Source organism: Tenrec ecaudatus, chromosome 6, assembly GCF_050624435.1.
Source record: "Tenrec ecaudatus isolate mTenEca1 chromosome 6, mTenEca1.hap1, whole genome shotgun sequence".
NCBI classification, from domain to species: Eukaryota; Metazoa; Chordata; class Mammalia; order Afrosoricida; family Tenrecidae; genus Tenrec; species Tenrec ecaudatus.
The window spans coordinates 86,168,060-86,176,538 of NC_134535.1; the positions used below are offsets into that span (position 1 = coordinate 86,168,060).

General features: G+C 38.6%; 1 pseudogene; it reads right to left on the reverse strand.

The window, feature by feature from the left end:
- Window positions 1–547: 547 nt before the first annotated feature.
- Window positions 548–1,237, reverse strand: LOC142451524 (olfactory receptor 8S1-like; annotated as a pseudogene).
- Between the last annotated feature and the right edge of the window lie 7,242 nt (window positions 1,238–8,479).

Sequence of the window (8,479 nt, forward strand, 5' to 3'; positions counted from 1 at the left end):
TGCTCCCGCAGCAGCAAGCTGTGACTGTGTTGAGAAAAGGCCCCTGTGCAGCCCTCCAAGATTGAGGGTGGGACAGAGAGGAGATGGAAACAAGAGCAACAATGTAGCTGAACCCTGATCCCTGCCCATAGAGCTGCAAAGGTCCAGTCCCTGCCCTGAGGGGAGTGGTGGCAAACTGTGGCTGTGTAGAGACCAAGCCATCCTACAGGTTCCCAATGGTCCCAGCTCTGGCAGAGACAGTGGTGTGGCCAAGGTCAAGCCCAGCCAACCTCCAAACCCCCAGCCCCTCAAAACCCTGTGGGTCTGTGCCTACTTATCTTTATGATGTTCCTCCTGCATTCCAGCAGTCATATCTTTGTATTTAATTCTTAGGTTAATTTATCTTTTAGCATTTGCTGTTATGTAGATCCAGGAAGTTTTTCTCAATGTTCATTCAGGTATGCCTGCTTACATGTATTAAAATTCCAATACTCCATTATGCTCTTTCTTTCTATTTTAAATATAGCAGATACTTTCCAAGTGTTCTCTCAGCTGTCTTCACATCCCTTTATTTAGACTGTAGATGAAGGGATTCAACAGGGGAGTGACTGCACTGTACTGCACAGAAAAGGTCAGGTCCCAAAGATGAGCCTGAGTTTGGCATGAGATAAAGAAGCAAGCTTGTGCCATAGAATAAGCTCACTGCTGTGAGGTGGGAGGAGCAGGTGGAGAAAGCCTTGATCCAGCCTGAGGTGGAACTGCTGCTCAGGATGATTGAGACCATGTGGACATAGGAATAGAATATTAAGAGGAAGGTGCCAAGTCCATGTATCATGGCAGAGCAGGCCAGAACTGGGAGTTTGGTGGTGATGTTTGAGCAGGACAGAGGGAAAAGAGAGAGAGAAACTCATAGACGTAGTGCCTAATGTTATGATATTCACAGAACTTCAAATTCACAACTGGGCAGAAATTGATTCAAAAGGCCCAAGCCCCATGAACCTCAGCAAATTTCACACACAGCTCTATGTTCATCACTTGGCCTTAGAGCAGAGGGTGGCAGATAGAATCATAAGGACCATAGGCTATCACTGAAAGCAGAGAGCACTCAGTCCCTGCAGTGAGAAACACAAAAAGGCTTGAGTCAAGCATTCATCTACTAAGATGATTTTTGTCACAGAGAGAATGTGCTCCAGCATCTTTGGCACAGTGAAGATAAACAAATATCCAAGAACAATAGATTACTCAAGAAAAAGTACATGGGCGTGTGGAGGCGAGAATCAGTACTGATCATTGAAGGTATCATCAGGTTCCCCAGCAGGGTCAGGAAGTAAATTTCCAGAAAGAGGATAAAGAGCAGAGGCTAGATATGGGGGTCAGCTGAGACCTCAAGGAGGATGAGCTCAGGGATCATACTGTGGTTTCTCAAGGTCATTTCCAAAGATTGTTCCCTAGGAGAAATATGGAAAATCATAACAGTGAAGTTTTTTTTCTATCCTCCAGTCTTTCATATTTCATTTTTTATCAAAATTATTATATATATAATAAAATTTGCCATCAACCATTTTAAGAGTACAATTCAGTGACATTAATTAGAATCATGGTGTGTTACTGTTTCCACTATTCATTGCCAAATGACTTTTACCACCAACACATAAAGTCAATGTCCTTTCAACAATATTTTAAATCTCCATTCACTCCAGAATTACCATTACTCTTCCTTGGTCTCTACACATCTGTCTGTTCTCACCACGTAAATGCTAAGTGGGATCATACCATCTTTGGCCTTTTGTGTTTGGTTTATTCCACTCAGCATAATGTTTTCAAGGTTCATCTATGTTATAGCATGTATCAAGACCTCAATTCTTACTAAAATTCCATCATATTTCACTGACCCATGCCATACCATATTCATCTTACCCATTAAGCCACTAATTAGCAATTGGGTTATTTGTTCCTTTTGGCTGTTGTGAATAATGCTTCACTGAGCATTAGCTGGCACATATCTATTTGAATCCTTTCAATTTTCATTGGAGTGGAATTTCTTGGTTATATGATAATTCTATGTTTAACCCCATGAAAAGTATTATTTTATCCCCCCACCCTATCTTCAATGTCTATGCTAGTTGAAACTCATTATTCTTGTTCCTTATGAAACCAAAATTTCTGTTTCTTTATCGAAAAAATCTGATATCTATTCTTAGTATTACTATGTCCATAGTGGATGCATGATTTTTCAGTCCTACTGCTTTGTCTCTCTTTATATATAACTATTAATCAGCAAATAAAATTTTAGCTCCTACACTGGGCTAGGTTTTATGCCAGGTATTTAAAATATAATGGAGAATTATTTTAAGATAGCCTATGCTTTCTAGATTCTAGAGAGAACAGCGTATGTATGATAGGATAATTCTGAATAGTTGGACTCTGGAATTTGAGTGATTTATAGTACGTATGGAGTCACCCACAATTTAACATTGTACTATTTTCAAAAATTAAATGAACACTACAAGTACTAATATTGTCATTGAATCCAAAGAGAGGCTAAAGAAAATCACCTGGTGATCTATAAGGTAACTGAAGAATGACATTTTGAAATCACTTTGGAGTGGTTCACTTAAAAATTAAATTATCGTAGACTCAATTAGGGTACTGTCATTCAGAAAGGGAGAGTGATAGGCAAAGTTCTCCAGAGAAATAAAAGCAGGACATTTATGATTATATATATATATACACTTTTTACATATAAATATATATGTATGTATATACACACATATTGGTCCACACAGCAGTACAGAGGTTTCAGTTCAACTTGCTTCCGTGGAACAGTTAATATACTGGAAGTCCTTCAGCACACGTGTGCTGCTGGGTACAAGTTCAAGGAAGCAGACAGCAGAGGCCTCTCTAGAACAAGGCAAGCAGAATCTGCCACAAGCAGCAAGCAGCAGGGTGGGTCACCAACAGTCAGTAGCTTGGGAGCTTAAGGAAAAGGCAAGCAGAGTCTACCACAAGCAGCAAGCAGCAGGGTGGGTCACCAACAGTCAGTAGCTTGGGAGCTTAGGGAAGCAGACCTGAATGGGATATCGAATGCAAGCAATGCAAGGTGACAGAATCCACCAGTTTCAAGCTCAGCAGCATGGTGAAGCAGGTCACAAAGGAGCCTCGAGCTCTTGCAACATGATCCACGGGTTGGTCTGGCCCACAGGACATGTAGCTCACAGGTTGAAACAGAGAGCTAACTATAGCAGCAGCACACTTGCTCAAGCACGCTCCTATCACCAGAGAGCAAGAGAGAGGGAGTGGGCCTTGCAGATCGATTTATCTCTTTGCCCTCCAATCAAACTGCAACCTGACTAATCCCACATGTTCCTATTGGCCAGGTTGGCACAGTAAACCTATCACAGGGAGTGTATGCCATATCCTCAAAAGTAAGAACAGCCATGCTGGAGAGAAGAGGTATCTGGGAGTCTGAGTGTACCTTTGGAATGTTTCCTGGCATAATTTTCTGGGATGGGTGTATATCTCATAAGACCTGAGGCTCCTGCACAAATAGGGTACATGAATGAGTAATGTGCCAGAGTCCAGAGCAACAAGCATAAAGAATGATTGATCCTCTATAATATTAAGAATGATCTACTTATCAATAAAATTAGTTATAGGATAAGAGTCACTCGCTATTATAATTTTTAAAGAAATAAAATTACAAGAGAATTGGATAATTCAAGTCCACTTTTCCAGATTTATGCTGTCTGACACAACTTTCCACGATAATTAAAATGGTTTCTGTCTACATTGTTCACTACTGTAGGCACTAATCACATACAGCTACTGAATCCTTGGAATGTGGCTGATGAGACTGAGGAACTTGTTTTTCAGTTTTATTAAATTGTTAACAACTAAAAATAAATTTAAATAATCACATATGTTTAGTAACTATCACACTGAACAGCTTGGTATAAACTGATTTCTCTATAGGAAATATATGAAAATTTATAATGATCTTATTTTTATTTCACTTATTTATCTGATTAATAAGGTTGTACACATGTATGTCTATATCTATATCCAACAAACTATTACTGCCATTGAGTCCATGCTGACTCATAGTGACACTATAGGATAGGGTAGACTTGCCCCTGTGAGTTTCTGACACTGTAACAGTTTACAAAATAGACAGTTCTCTCTCCCTTCTTTCTTACTTTCTTTCTTTCTTACTTTCTTTCTTTCTTTCTTTCTTTCTTTCTTTATTGTTGTGAGGTGCCATCTAGTCAGGTCCAACTTATAGGGGCTATTTGTACAACAGAAGGAGACATCTTTTGGTTCAATAGCATCCTCACAATAATTGCTTTGCTTGAGTCCATTGCTGCAGTCACTGGGTCAATCCTTCTCAGAGAGAGTTTTCTCCTTTATGACAGTTCTCTATTTTAACAAACATGTCTTTTTCCTGGAATTGATTCCTCCTGATAACATGTTTGCAGTATATGAGATGCCTCACCATCATCCATTCTAAGGAGTAGTGTGACTGCACTTCTTTCAAGACAAAGTTGTTTGTTCTTTTGGCAATCCATGGTATATTCAATATTCTTAGCAAGTACCATAATTCAAACATATCAGTCCTTCAGTATTCCTTATTTACTGCCAAGTTTTGGCATGCATAAAAGTTGATTGAAAATACCATGGCCTGCTTGTTGCTGTTATTTTGTTTTGTTGCTTTGTATTTCCCTATCTTGTTTATGTGCATATTATTATCTCTGCAAGTCTACATAAATAGGTTAGGCAGGATAAACAATCTGGTAGACAAAACAATGGGCCAAAGGTTCTGGGGGGGGGGGGCATGAGAGAGTGGGAGGCAGGGGAAAGGAAGTGGTGCTAACAAACCCAGGGAAAAGGATACAATAAGTAATCCAAAATCAGTGGCGAAGAGGGTGTAAGAGGCTTGGTAGGGCTTGATCAAGGGCAATATAATAGAGAGGAATTACTCAAGCCAAATGAAGCCTGAGCATGATAGGGGTATTTATAGAGATCTAAATACAGGCATGTATATATGTAAATATATTTATATATGATGATGGGGAAATAGATCTATGTGCATATATATAGGTTTAGTATGAAGGTAGCAGATGGACATTGGGCCTCCACTCAAGTACTCCCTCAATTCAAGAACACTTTGTTCTATTAAACTGGAATTCCATGATGCTCACCTTCATGACACAAATGCTGAAGACAAAGCGGGTGCATAAACAAATATGGTGAAGAAAGTGAAGGTGCCCAGCTATCAAATGATATAACTATCTGGGGTCTTAATAGCTTGAAGATAGACAAGCATCTATCTAGCTAAGCAACAAAGCCCACATGGAAGAAGCACAGAAGCCTATGTGATCATGAAGTGTCAATGAATCAGGTATCAGGCATCCAAGAACAAAATAATCATATCATTGTGAATGAGGGGGAATGTGGAGTGGGGATCCAAAGCCCATTTGTAGGCAAATGGGCATCCCCTTACAGAGGGTGGTGGGGAGGAGGCAAACCAGTCAGTGTACAGTGTAGCAACGATGAAACATACAAGTTTCCTCTAGTTCTTTAATGCTTCCTCCCCTCCCCCGCCCCCAACTATCATGATTCCAATTCTACCTTACAAATCCAGCTATACCAGAGGATGTACAGTTAGGACTGAAAACACAGGGAATCCAAGACAGATGATCTCTTCAGGACCAATGGTGACAGTGGTGATACTGGGAGGGTGGTGGGAAGGTGGGCTAGAAGGGGGAAACTGATTACAAGGATCTACATATAACCCCCTCTCTGGGGGTTGGACGACAGAAAAATGGGTGAAAGGAGACATCAGACAATGGAAGACATGACAAAAAATAATTTATAAATTATCAAGGGTTCATGAGGGAGAGAGTGTGGGGAGGGAGGGGAAAATCAGGAGCTGATACCAAGGGCTCAAGTAGAAAGCAAATGTTTTGAGAATGGTGATGGCAACAAATGTACACATGTGCTTGACACAATGGATGGATATATGGATTGTGATAAGAGTTGTATGAGCCCCAATAAAATGATTTTTTTTAAGGAAAGAGAGAGAGGGGGTTCTAACAGACTCCAAAAAAAAAAAGAGAGGAAAATACCACGGCTTATGTCAGGTACACCTTAGTCTTCAAAGCAAAAATATTTTCTTTTTGATATTTTAAGAGAACCTTTGTTGCAGATTTGCCTGACACAATGTGTCGTTTGATTCCCAGATGGCTGATTCCATAGGTATTGATTGTAGATTCAAAAAAAACGAAATCCTAAGTAACTTCAACATTTACTCCTTTTATTATGATGTTGCTTCTTGGCCTCGTTGTGAGGACCTGGTCACATAGTGGGTTAACCACAAATTCAACAGTTTATCACCAGCAGCTGGTCCACAGGAGAGAGATGAGATTTTCTACTTCCACAAAAAGTTAGTTTCATAGACCCACAGGTGAAATGCTATTCCATTCTATCTTAGAGGATCGCTATGAGTTGGAATAGACTCAATGACAATGAGTTTATGCATTGAGGTTTAATTTATATTAAAGATTGTACTCTTTTAATCTTTATCAGTAAGTGTTTCAAGGCCTAGCAAAATTGTATCAACTGCATATCACAGACTGTTAAAGAGTTTTCTTACAGGCTTGATGAGGCATTCTTTTTTTTATAGTTCACCTTCTTGTATTATTTACTCAGACAACAGATTGAATAACTAAGGTGAAAGGCTATGACCTGACACACACCATTCCTGATTAAATCATGCAATATACCCTTGTTCTATTCCAATGACCATCTCTTGGTCTAATCACAAATTCTATATGAGCACAAGTAAGTGTTTTGAAATTCCCATTCTTTAAAGTATTATTCATAATTTATTATAATCTGCAGAATTCAGCTGCACAAAAGACCCATTGCTATCAAATGGATTCATTATCATAGTGACCCTGTAGGACAGAATAGAATTTCCCCTTTGGGTTTCCAAACCTTATCAATCTTTCCAGGAGGAGACATCCTAATTATTCTCGTGTGGAGTGGGAGGTGGAGTTGAACTGTTAACTTTGCAGTCAGCAGCCCAACATGTGACCCAAGATGCCACCAGGGCTCCTTATCAATTTGTTTAGTGTTTACATTAATAAGATGCAAGTATTCCCTCCTTTCAACAAGATCCATCTTAAACCAGCAGTGATATCCTTAAATCTATGTCCTCTTCTGAATTCATCTCGAATGTCTAGCAGTACCCTGTCAATATATTGCCACAACTACTTTCTAATGATCTTCAGAGAAGTTTTATGCTCATGTAATTTTAATATATGGTTCAATAATTTCCTTATTTTTGCTATCTTCATGTATGATATCCTTGATGTCATCCGACAATTTTTCTGGCCTTTGGATATTAATGTTCTATGCATCAAATATATTTTTGAGTTTATTTCTAACTATTTTAATACTTGAACCATGGAATGTACAAAGTATGTATATAAAATGTAAGTTATCAAAAATTAAATGAAATACATAAATATCTATATCCCTGGCATTGCTCTAATAGTTGGTGCTAGATGCCATCAGTTGGTTCATACTCATAGCAGCCCTATGGACAACAGCATGAAACACTGCATCATTCTAGTAATTGCTATGAATGAGCCCATTATTGCAGCTAGTGTGTCAACGACCATCATTATCTATCATTAGTGAACTTGTATTGGTCATTTTGAATCATATGTCCTACTATGTCTGGAATGACAAATAGAGAAATGGTAATTCATTCGTCTTAAAAAGTAACATTTCAAAATCTTTCTGGGATCAGGAAGAAGCTATGACTGAAAACTGAATGAAGCCGAATGTGTAAATTAAATGTCTCTTGTCATCTGGATCAGTCATGTACACGTGCACGCATATGCACAACTTAGGATGGTTTGGGGAGTGATGTAAGAGGAAATGGACAGGATTAGGTTATCCCAGAATGTGTACAATCAGAGATGCACACAATAAATACACGTATGCAATAAAATATGGTCCCAGCAGTGACAGTGTTAAGTAGCATGTAAAGCACACTTTGGGACGTGATTCCTTTGCCCAATCTTGGCTCTGCTAGCTAGCTCTGTGACCTTCAGCCAGTTACTTAACCTCTTGTGCTCCTTCTTTCCTTTATACATAATAGAAATAATAGAAGTTCTTTTTTAATGTGTCTGGTATAAATATTGAATAAATTAAAACATGGAAAATTCTTGAACGCAAACATGCACAAAATCTTTGTGGTAATATAATGCTGCTAATAATAGGATAATATTCATACACTTTCAAGAGAGACAAATTAATATGATTATTATTCAAATTTTTGCTATAATCACTAAAACTAATGATGAAGAAATTTATGATTTTTATCAACTTCTGCAGCCTGAAATTGATCAAACGTGTAATCAAGATGCATTTATAATCGCCAATGATTGTAATGGGAATGTTAGAACACAGAAAATGGTAGTTAGAAAAT